Genomic DNA, 11,704 nt, shown 5'->3' on the forward strand with positions numbered 1-11,704 from the left:
AAGAGAGACGCCACCAGTGAGAGAAGTACATGTAGAATTAGTTTAAATTTGATTTTCCCCCAGCGGTGGCAAGACGCGCTTGGGCAAGAAGTAAGATAATTTCAAATTCAAATGTATTTTTTTTTTTAATTTTTTTTTTTTTTTAATTTTATCGCTATTTTTATTTTGTTTTTCTTATTGTAAAGTTCTGAGGATGGCTGAAAGGAAATAAAAAAGTAGGCTGAAACGTTAACGGTAAACTGTGTTTTTTAAATAGATTTTCACCGAAAAATATCAACTAAAAAACGACAACATTCATGAACGGTGACTGAAACCTTGAAACAAAAAGTCACTTTGTTTTCCAAGTTTTGCAACCAATAATTTTTAATGAAATTAATTTTTTAAAGCGCTGCCAAAATTAAACCTTGTTAAAAAATTTCTGAAGAAGAATTCTGTGTAGAAATTATAATTTTATAGGTTTTGGCGCAACCCAGAAACAGTGTTAACCTTAAGGTGTCGGTTTTAACCATAATTCCCCTAGATATATGGCTTAACCTCTCTTGGACGTCAGCCAGTCAATTGTTGTCGAAATATAATTGTCCATTATTGCACAATGATGCTTCAGTTTTCACACACTTTCCAAATTTTTTAACTTATAAAAACATTAAGTTTAAAATGGTAATGCTTATGACATAACAGGATTGTCGTGACTACACACCGGGCTGTTATTTCAAATCCAATGATATTAACGGAATCACGTTTTAATGGGAAATTTTCAAAATGGCCTTTGATGTATTGATGTGTGATGCGCTGCATTCGAAGATTGTTTTTTTTTTCATACGTTTATTTGACACGGCATTTGCAAAAGCTTTTTACGCCAGTTTCTTTTTTACATAGCACGTTACAAAAATCCTTAAGACTAATTTTAACTATACTAGTACTTTGTCTAAAACTAACACTGAAATCACTTTATTGTTTGCTTTTTTCCTTACATTGTTGTATTTCATAATGATCTAGTATTTTCGGGTGCATTTATTTACTTTTTTTCTGTTATTGTCTAAATTTAAAAACTAAATATTCTAGGACACTTTAATTGGTGAATGATTAGCCTTGGATGAGAGTATGAGGAGATGAATTAAATTAAATTTTGACAGACGCTGTTTTTAGAAAATGATAGATAAGTTCCATGTATAGAGGATCGCGATACGCCAGGATGTCTCTAACAGGAACTTTCGAAGATTGTTGGATGCTGCCAACTTGTGTTCTATATATTCAGGCTCATTTGTTGTACATGAATAATCTATATTTAGGAGTCAGCGCCTGATCTCGCACAGACCAGAAGCTAATAACACAGCGCTCCTTCACAGTAAAGCAAACGAACAAATTTTACCCGCTCGCTTTGCTACTTCTATAACAGAAAAAGCCTCGTTGCCCCACGGTGAGCAAAACGACCGAACAAAAAAGCAAAGTGCGCCCACTAAGGGAAAATACAACCGTGATCGAATTTACGCAAACTCGAAGACCTACAGTGCGTGAGGTGGAACAGTTAATTAAGGTGAACATCCGTCTTGATCTTACGGCAATTACACACCTCCAGCTACATCATACAAAAAACGTAATATTAATAACCTTCAAGCACCTAGAGGAAGCAGAATACTTTAGTGTGATGAATGACATGCAGCACGAAATCGAATACGATAACATTAAAACCAAGATCCCCGTCTATATCGATCTAAATTTTACTGAAGTACGCTTACATGATTTGGCACCGCGCACCAGCTCTGAATACATGAAAAAATTCATGTCCAAATACGAAGAAACTTTTTCCCGTCATTCTCAACAGGGTTCGTGTGGTTAGAATGCAGCTGCACCAGCCTATTCCGACTTGTTTGACCTTCGAATGCAAATCTGCTCAAGGGCTCACCTACATTTCAACAGACCTTATGCATAGGGTTCGTCACGGTTGCGGTAATTACCAAGAGCTGTTACCGCGCTGTTTACCGCAACCGCACCGCAAAAAAATTGATAGAGTGATAATTCTAAATTGATAAACAGACTGCTAAACGAAAGAAAATTTAGCTGTGTCCGAAATATTTTGACGCTACTATTTTTACGACATATTTTGGACTAGTTATTTTATACTTCTAATTAAAACTTCACAAACCAACCATTTCAAATACTTAAAATGCAAGATCCAAATAGAGACAAAATTATTAGATCATTTAAAAACAATAAATTTTTACTCTTAAATCCAATTTAAAAGTGCATCACTTCTCCCGATTTCTGTTGGAAATCGTGGAATTATGAATAGTTTTCGATATCAATTTTTCAACTGTGAATTTTGACTAGTTTAAAGGAATTAGAGATGAACTAATTATGCTGGGACTTAAACACAACCCAAAGAATATAATTATCTTCATCAAACAAAATGAATTTAGAGTAATTGGCAGTAAAGGATACAAATGTATGAAAGCGTCCAAAATGAGGAGGGGTCCAAATTAGGATGATTATTGTATCATTCGTTCATCAACATCGTATTTCTAACTTCTTTGATTGCTGTGTAAATTCAATGCGAATTTTTCTGCAGTCAATTTTATTGGACTCTTTCTCAAAAAGTATGCTACATAACTTTTTTCAAATTTACAATAATTTTCTACCAAGTTAAGTCCTAATATTTTTCAGTTAAGACTATTTTGTAGCTTTTATGAAGTTTTTTTTTGCCAAATACCACATAGTTTGACTCTCGTTCACTTCAATTGAAGTTTTTGCCATTGGTTGTTTGGGAAAATATTAGAGGAAAATACATTAAACCTTCGAACTAGCCTTTGGAAAATTACACATCATACATTTTTAAAGGGAGCAATCTTAGTTTTTGAACGAGAATACATCTGTTTCTTGAAGAATGCGGAAGTTAGAGTTTTGGGATATTTTGTCCGTAAAACCCCCTATTTTTATAAATCATTGCTGCTGTATGCTACAAATCATACATTATTTGCAGTTTTTCTAATGTTCAATAATTCTGTACCGGTTGAGACCGGACTCCTGATTAGATGTAATGTATAGAGCAATTTGTTTTTCGTCAAATATGGCGTCATTCTTATTGATGAAATACAATATGTTGTTATTTCACTTATTGATGAAATACAATATGTTTTCATTTCACTGTATTGGAATATGTGCGCTATAGAAGTACTGGTATTTCGACTTTAATTTTTTTTGGTGATATTCATTTAAGAATGAAAGGTGGTTTACTACATAAATGCGAAAATCATCCATTTCATTTTCATATGTCAAAAACATTGAAAATATGAAAATTTAAAGAAAAAAATATGCAATTTCATTTCTTATTGCATTTCTATTCCACATTTTTCAATTAACTGGAGGGTTGCTAAAATAAAAGTTTTCCTATTGCTGCAGTAGAACGTTTTTGGATGTGTTTGCCTTAAAATGTACGGAATTTTATTAATAGAAAATGCGAAAGTTGATTTTTGTTCATAAACATTACATTCTGAGGAGTCTCTTAAAGTTAAACTTCGTGTGAATAAGAATAACATTTTATTATATATGGTTACAAATGAACAATTTTCCAACACTATTTTTAAAAATATAAAAATTTTACCGCATTACCGCGCGGTGCGGTAAATAAAGTGCGGTTGCGGTAAGCGGTGCGGTTTTACTGTTTTTTTTGCGGTTTCGGTGCAGACAATCCATTTACCGCCCGCATCCGCACCGCGACGAACCCTACTTAAGCACATACCCTGGGCAGACGTCCACGTGCCAGTTTTACAATCAGACGGCACACTACGGTAAACCATGCGCAAAAGCTATTATGGATAATGAATCCACTTCAACACACACTGCCAAACAGCCTTCCAATGCTTAATCACAGACTGCCGGTCAAACGATAATCATCGATAAATCTAAGCCAACATCATCAGTACATCAAGCGAATGAATAACCAAAAAAGAAGACGGATACACCAAGGTCACTCAAAAACACAAGAAGCATCAAATAACAACCATCAGTGGAAACGAAAGCAACAACCACCCTAGCTATGATGACATGGACGTACACGAGAGCGAGGGAGACGGCAGTCAGATCAACCAACAAGCAGCAAACGGTAAAGGGAATAATGGCAATAGCACTTCTCCACCAAGGAAGATCACCCGCGGTCGCAACAGCAAGCAGTGCGCCCAAGATAGAAGATCGTAATATTTTTTCGCATTTTTTTTTGAATTGTAATATTATCTATAAAAAAGGCGAATGACCTTTGCGGTTAAAACCTTTATTAATAAATAAATAAATAATAAAATATATTTAGGAGTGTAGTTCTACCTCAATAATTCATACAAGTCCGTACAATGCGCTGTTCTTTGTAGTTTTTTCACTATTTTGATGATATAGCAACAGTGAGAATATGAAGTTGAAAAATTGTTGCTGAAAATGACTATTTTTGAGTGTATTAAAGATTCATCATTGCTCGACTCTGAGCTCCAATATGAACATTTAAGATGTATATCGATGGATATTGATAATGGATGGATAATGGAAAATAATGGATGCTTGGAATTATTTGAAAAAATGGCATAAAACGCAAAAAATGCTCAAAATGACCATTTTAGAACTTATTCACTATTGTGTGGATTATTTCAAACTAAGTTAGCATGGAAAACTTTAAATAAGTAAAACTTGTTTCCTTAAACAACAATAATAACTGTATTCGATATATTTTATCAAAACAAAAACTTTTTATCACTCCTAGCACCAAGCCTCAAAGTCTAAACACTCAGTTGAACTGCTATAACTACAACAGATCCTAAAAATAATATCACTCATAAATAACCACAAGATTGAAAATCGGTTAATATTACGAAAAGAAAATTCAATTTTACCGTGACAAGTTTTTTTACCCCCTATATGCAGTACATGCATGTATGCAATGCGCAACGCATTTTTCAGCATAGCTAAAGTCACAGCAACATGAACATTACAAAAGTCACAGCGAAACATGAATATTGCATACATACAGTACATTTTGTGTGTCTTAAGCTGTTCGTACACGAAGCAACAGAACACGTCAAAAAAAAAATATTCACTAAGTATATTGTTCTACCTATTCCTACGCTATTGCTGCTGCTACGTTAGAATAACTAGCATAGTGAATATTTTTGTGGTGTGTGTACTGTCTTCTCATGCGCGTACTGTAAACGAAAAAACGCTTTTAATCCACCTAACAGTGTGATGAGACATTGCTTATAACTCTTATCACTCTCTTCGGATATATCGTTTTAAAAAATTTAGAACTTGATGCTTCGCGATGTTTTTGATAACACATACTACATGGGATAGTGGCAGGACTCAGAGAATCGCTCAAATCAGCATAGGACAAGATCAGTGCTAGAAATCTCAAACCAAATCAATGGGAAAGCGAAAAAGTGGCCCGTAAAATAGACATACCAACGAATTATTGTTAATGCTCTGTTAATAAAATATCTAAATTGTGGTGGGAAAACTGAATTTTCCTAAAGGGGTTATATATTGTACTGAGCCAAAAAAATCGATTTTTTTTTAAATCGATTTGAAGTTTATACTTTACTCAAATTTCCAACGCGACTGAGAACTAAGAAATCAACAAAAAGTACGGTTTTTTGTTTTAGTGTTTCGGATTCTCCTCGTCAGTAACTAGCACCAACTGGGTGTCTAGTTAGACGATGTATCTAAGCTAGTACCCAAATTAGCACTAGTTAGACACAAAAATCCAAAAAGTCACACGTCTTATGTGAACACTAAACAACTGGCTTATACCGAGTGATGTCTCGATAGTAAGCACAGAAGTTCTGTTTGCCGACGAAGAATATGAACCGAAACTGTCTTGTGGTTTGAAGACCCAAACGCCTGAAATTATGCAAATTCCCAAATGGGAAAATTTTGGACGATGCCAAATTTTTTGTGCATAAGGGCACATACCTTACATAAAGTACGGTTTTTTGTTTTAGTGTTTCGGATTCTCCTCGTCAGTAACTAGCACCAACTGGGTGTCTAGTTAGACGATGTATCTAAGCTAGTACCCACTAGTACCAACCGTACTTTATGTAAGGTATGTGCCCTTATGCACAAAAAATTTGGCATCGTCCAAAATTTTCCCATTTGGGAATTTGCATAAGAAATCAACGCTTTTTCTTTTTAAGGGCGATACTAGCAGTGATACCATTCAAAGAAAATCAACTGTGAATATTTCCAGATTTGGTTCTATTTCCTATTTAAGAACTATTGTGTTTTTTACATCCTAGATTGCATGATTCAGTGATCGAAACCCAAAACTTAATAAAGTATTTGAAATTATTAAATTAAAATTTGTTTTTGCTATTGAAATTGACAAAATGATAGTATCACCCCTTTGGCGATTGTTTACTTTTTCGGTCCCACCTATCAGCATTGAAGTATCGCCCTTACGTTTTTTTGCAATAACTACCGTTCTACACCACCGATTTCGTTCGGGTTTTTTCAATAGCGATCATTGTTACTATTTACAGCAGGTATCAGCTTGATAATCCTAAAAAATACGAAAAAAAAAAACAGTTTCGCCTCTAAACTGCTAGCAAAAAAAGTATCGCCCTGTTTGTTTGCATAGAGAGTGGAGGGCGAAACTTTAAATAAACAAACCAAAATACAGTTTCGCCCGTTGTATTTTTGCTGTAGTTTAAGAAAGCAATATCGTAGAATCAAAATTTTTAGGCTAATTTGTTGCGTTTCAAAGCCCTCATTCGCATGTATGAAAAAAGCCTTATGTTTACATTTGCAAGTATCGCCCTTTTCACCAAAAAGCTTTGAAATGAAATCGCAGCTCCTGATATCACGCCATCTCAGAAGTGCATGCGTGCATAGTTCCAAATTTTACTTCGACATCGACTTTTTCTAAAGGTGACTTCCCAGTAGTATCCTTGATTTGAATTATTATCGCTAATCCTAATGTCAAAGACCAAATAAAAACCTCTCGAAAACGAACCGTTTGGGAAAATCATCATCATTACTGGAATTTTCATTTTCAGGAAACTTTTCGATAACCTTCCGTCACTTGCGTTAATGCACTGGGTGCACAGTGCTCTGAAAATCTAGCGAAATCGTCTTAGGGCACCAGCGGGTCTAATTCAGAGCTATCTGCGCGGCGAGTTAAATCTGTAAAGAATACTAAAAATTAATTTCTATTCCATAATTTTCAGTTCAGCAATTCGAGAGATCGTGCTCACCGCAAGCCATGAAAATTAGGCTACGTTGTGAAGCGATGGTCACTATTTATTAAAAAATCACGGTTTTCTCTATCTGCAACATATAAACCCTTAAGTATACCAATTAATTGGTATACGAATTGGAATAGGTTCGCCAAATTTCGGAAGAAGTCTATAAAATAACCCCTTGAAAACTACTTAAAAATTGTTTTAGTTCGATGCAATAAAAAAATCCCCAAAAATGAAATGTACCTATTAATGTGAAACACAGTGAATAATATATACAATAAAGACCCATTTTTATCAGTCTCATGGCGTATTTTGGGCTGACAAAATGGGGACATTGACTAAATCGGGCAATTTTTTTCTTTATAATAAACTGAAGCTGTTAAAATATTCTTTGCGTCCCTTGATGTAGTCTGATAACTATTTATGATTATGATGAACTTTTTATTTTTGCATGTCTTCATGATAAGGAAAACATGCTCAAGAAAGGATTTACTCGAATTCAGTCTTGTTCGTCTGCTAGAGCACATCAAACATATATTCATATTTGGCTGATAAAATCGGGGTTTCAATGTATTATAATAGCTATTCAGCATTCGAAGAAGTTTCTTGTGAACGAAAGTAGAACGACTTTGTATCTAATTACTTGAAGTCAGCGGCGTAGCCAGAAATTCGGTTTGGTGGGAGTTTGGTGAAATCGATCTTACTGTCCAAACGGCATAATTCCGAAACCGTAATTTTTGAAGTTTTAAAATTATGCAGAATTAAATTTTCAGAAAATAGTAACAGAGTTCGAATTTGTTGAGACTTTATTGTAGTCATAAATATTAACTTGAGAAAATTCACCATAAATACTTCTTGGACGATATACCGTCAAAATTATTTTATCAAATGATGCGCTGTTTAACGTTTGTAAAACTCATCGAAGATACTAAACCTCCGAAATTGGCGGTTTCAAAATGATGCTATCTTGACCTTAAATTACTGTTTTTAAACATTTGACCTATACATATAATTGGTCATACAACAAAAATCAAATGCTCATCAAAATCAATCAGAACCTGCTAGAGTCGAATGGAAATCGTCATATTTCATAAATTTCTTTCTACATTCGGAAAGTGTTATCCTCGTTATTAAAAATTTTTCATTTCAGTTTATATGAGAATTTGCTGTGTGATTGCACTCTTCAACTCGTAACTCCGGAACCGGAAATCCAATCAATAAAAAATTAAATCAATTTTAACTTCGCTTCCTATTAAATAAAGACCCTTATTACAGTACATCTCTACAAAAACGAGTTCAATTTGAAAATAAATCTGAGGATTATGATTGATTACAGAACTCTGGAATTTTCTATTGGAATGTTTTCAGGCAGGAATTTGATATTGATGCAATTAGACAACTGTGAAATCAAGACCAATAGATCAGTTACATATCAGGACCCCATTCCGACAATTTATCAAAAATCCTCATGATGTTTACAACAACAGGTTATCAATCTACGGATCAGATAATTGTTATTGTAATATTGAATTAAATCAGTCTGCATCAACAAATTTTCAACTTCAATCCAATATTTCTTTGGGTGTGGTGGGAGAGGGGGTTGTATGGTGTTAAACCCCAAAACCTTCTCTTGGCTGCGCCGTTGCTTGGAGTTATTTATTTCGCTTTTCATTTTCCGATATGTTTCAGATCGATCCGGAGGTCATAAGTTAGAAAAATTGCAGTCAAAAGGTTCGCACAAATGAACATTTTTGCACTGATAAGTTATCAAGTTCCTTCCAGACAACTTGGAAGTGTTCGGTGATTATTTCTAGCGATTATAGATAGAAAAATGAAATACAAAATTCGTTTTATCGAAATAATGTTTGGCTTATTGCAATGGATTATTACTATATTGAACAATAAATATGCAACAAAGAGTAATCAACAAACAACAAGCCATAACTTTTAAAGTATTCAAAATAGATATTTAAAGTCTTTAGTAAAGTTATTCGCAAAAGTAAGAGCTACAAATTTGCTGAAGGCATCATTTCGATATAAACACTTCCAAGAAAATTTGTGAAAATATCTCACTCATAGGGGGATTACTCAGCAAAAGCACAATACCAAAAGAAAGGGCATATTGCCTCCATTAAATTCTCCAAAGATACTATTGACCTAAAATAAGCCGTTTTGGCGTTAATAATAGATTACATGTTTTTGGTCATATTTCTGGCAATGGGAAATGATAAAAATCCTTCGTCCGCATTTAATGTTAAATATCTCTTTTGATAATAGTCCGATTTCAACAATCTACAGCTTGTTCGAAAGGTATTCGTTAAAGCTGTCTAAAAACATATAAATTGTTAATCTATGTTGTCAATTTCGGCAGATAATTAAAAAAAACTGCAAATACGCCATTTTTACGCATTCAAACATTCATATCTTGGAAACTAAACATCAGAATCAAAAACAAATTAATAGCGTTCATACTGTTTTTTAGTTATTTTATTTAAAATTGGTTTGGATAAGATCGGTTCAGCCATTGCTGAGAAACACGAATGAGAATTTGTCCGTTACATACACACACACACAGACACACACAAACATTGACCCAAATCGTCGAGCTGAGTCGATTGGTATATTAGACTCGGCCCTCCGGGCCTCGGAAAAAATATTGAAAGTTTGAGCGAATTCTATACATTTCTTTTATAAGAAATGTAAAACATTGGCTCCAAAATGATTCGTTAGTATTTAACCAAACTCATGCACAATTTCCAAGCATACAACTACACGTCGTTGGCTACACCGTTCAGATATAACATGAATAGCATATACCACCATATTCTACTCGGTAAGCTTGTCATCGCTGATGTATTGATGAAAACTTTATGTAGCTCATTCGAAGAGTTAGTAGCTATTAGGATTTTCGATTGATTGACACCGGTGTAGTGGAGTGCACTGAAACTGCACCGTTTTTGCACTTTCTAGCAGAAGTGCAGAAAACTGGGTATGTTCCATTGACACTTCTGCTAGAAAGTGCAAAACCAGTGCACTCCACTACACCGGTGTCAATCAATCGAAAACCCCATATGTGTCGTTCTGGCCAAGGGTGAGACCAAGATACCTTCTAACGAGTAGATGTTTGTCGGTTCAAGAGCGTTGCACTCACCATGTTCAAAAAATTCAAAATATATTTGTTTTGGGCATGAGATTGTGAGCGCAAAAACAGAATATGAGCGCACGCTTTTTTGGTTGTTCCTATTTTCACTTGGAGAATTAATTCTAACATTATAGTAGTAACATAGTCGCAAACAACGGACGAAAAACGATAGCTGGCGAAAAGCAAGCTTTATGGAATACGAAACATCAATGACACCAATCCAACTTCAGACAGACTAGGAATGAGTCCTTAAAAATCCTCTGATTGATTAAGATGTAATAACAATGAGAGATTCTCTTTGATTGCCTTCTTTTCTATTCTTTACTCGGTCGTTTGCACATTTACTTCTCAGCTCTTGTGTTATGACGGTTTGATCATTTTCACAATATTAATAGGACGAAAATTAACGTGCTTCACAATTTTCCATCATTTGAAGTAGAGTTGGATAAAATTTCATGCCTTCTAGGCTATTTGCATCATTTTCTTTTCTAATTGAATCATCAGTGCAACATCTCTACAATTCTACAAATTCTAGAAAGAAAATTAAAACTCATTTAAAAAAATTAAATCAAGGCAATTAACTATTCACATGATCATGATGAATGTTATTGCTTGAAATAAATTTTCCGGCAGCATAGAAAAGCGAAAGTATACATAGGTATATGATGAAGTAAACTTTTCAAATTAAAATTCACGTTCCGAGCAAAACGAAAAAAACATACTATTTCTCTCTGTTCCTGCCAAGAAGCTTTCGAAAAAGTTGGCCAAACTTACTGCCTTGCTGCACGTTGCGTTGTTGCAGTGCAAGTTTTGATCCCGAAGGTAAGTTTGTCGGCAAATTGACGTTTTAATCGAGCCAGTTCACAGCTGAAAGGTAATTAACACTTTGTAATTAAAACTTTCCTATGCTTGCACTTCCTAAACATATACCGCCGTGGCTTATCCGATAGTACATGTACTATGCGAATGCAGGGGCCCGTCTTAGACGCGGTCAGAGTCCTAGTTTCGGTTTTCGCCGTGCGCATACACCGCCAGGCACGATATAGTCCGATGTGCCTATTTGCTGCCGGAGCTGTTATTTTTGACAGGCAACTGACAGTCAGTGGTATGAAGAGCAATTGACTTGTTCCTCTAGAATGATGGAAGTGTAAACAAAATTTGGAATGATTGATTGGAAAACTTTGTTTAGCTGCCTCCGGTAATTTCGCTTCCTATATGTATACCTAGGGATATGTTTCCACAGTAATGAACAAACAAGCTTTCGCTGGCACGCAGCCACTGGTAGCACCAGCGGTGGCATGAGGACTTCCCCAACAGTCAAACTGAAGCGACGAGTAAAAAAGTGTTT

This window comes from Topomyia yanbarensis, chromosome 1, assembly GCF_030247195.1.
Source record: "Topomyia yanbarensis strain Yona2022 chromosome 1, ASM3024719v1, whole genome shotgun sequence".
In the NCBI taxonomy this organism is placed as follows: Eukaryota; Metazoa; Arthropoda; class Insecta; order Diptera; family Culicidae; genus Topomyia; species Topomyia yanbarensis.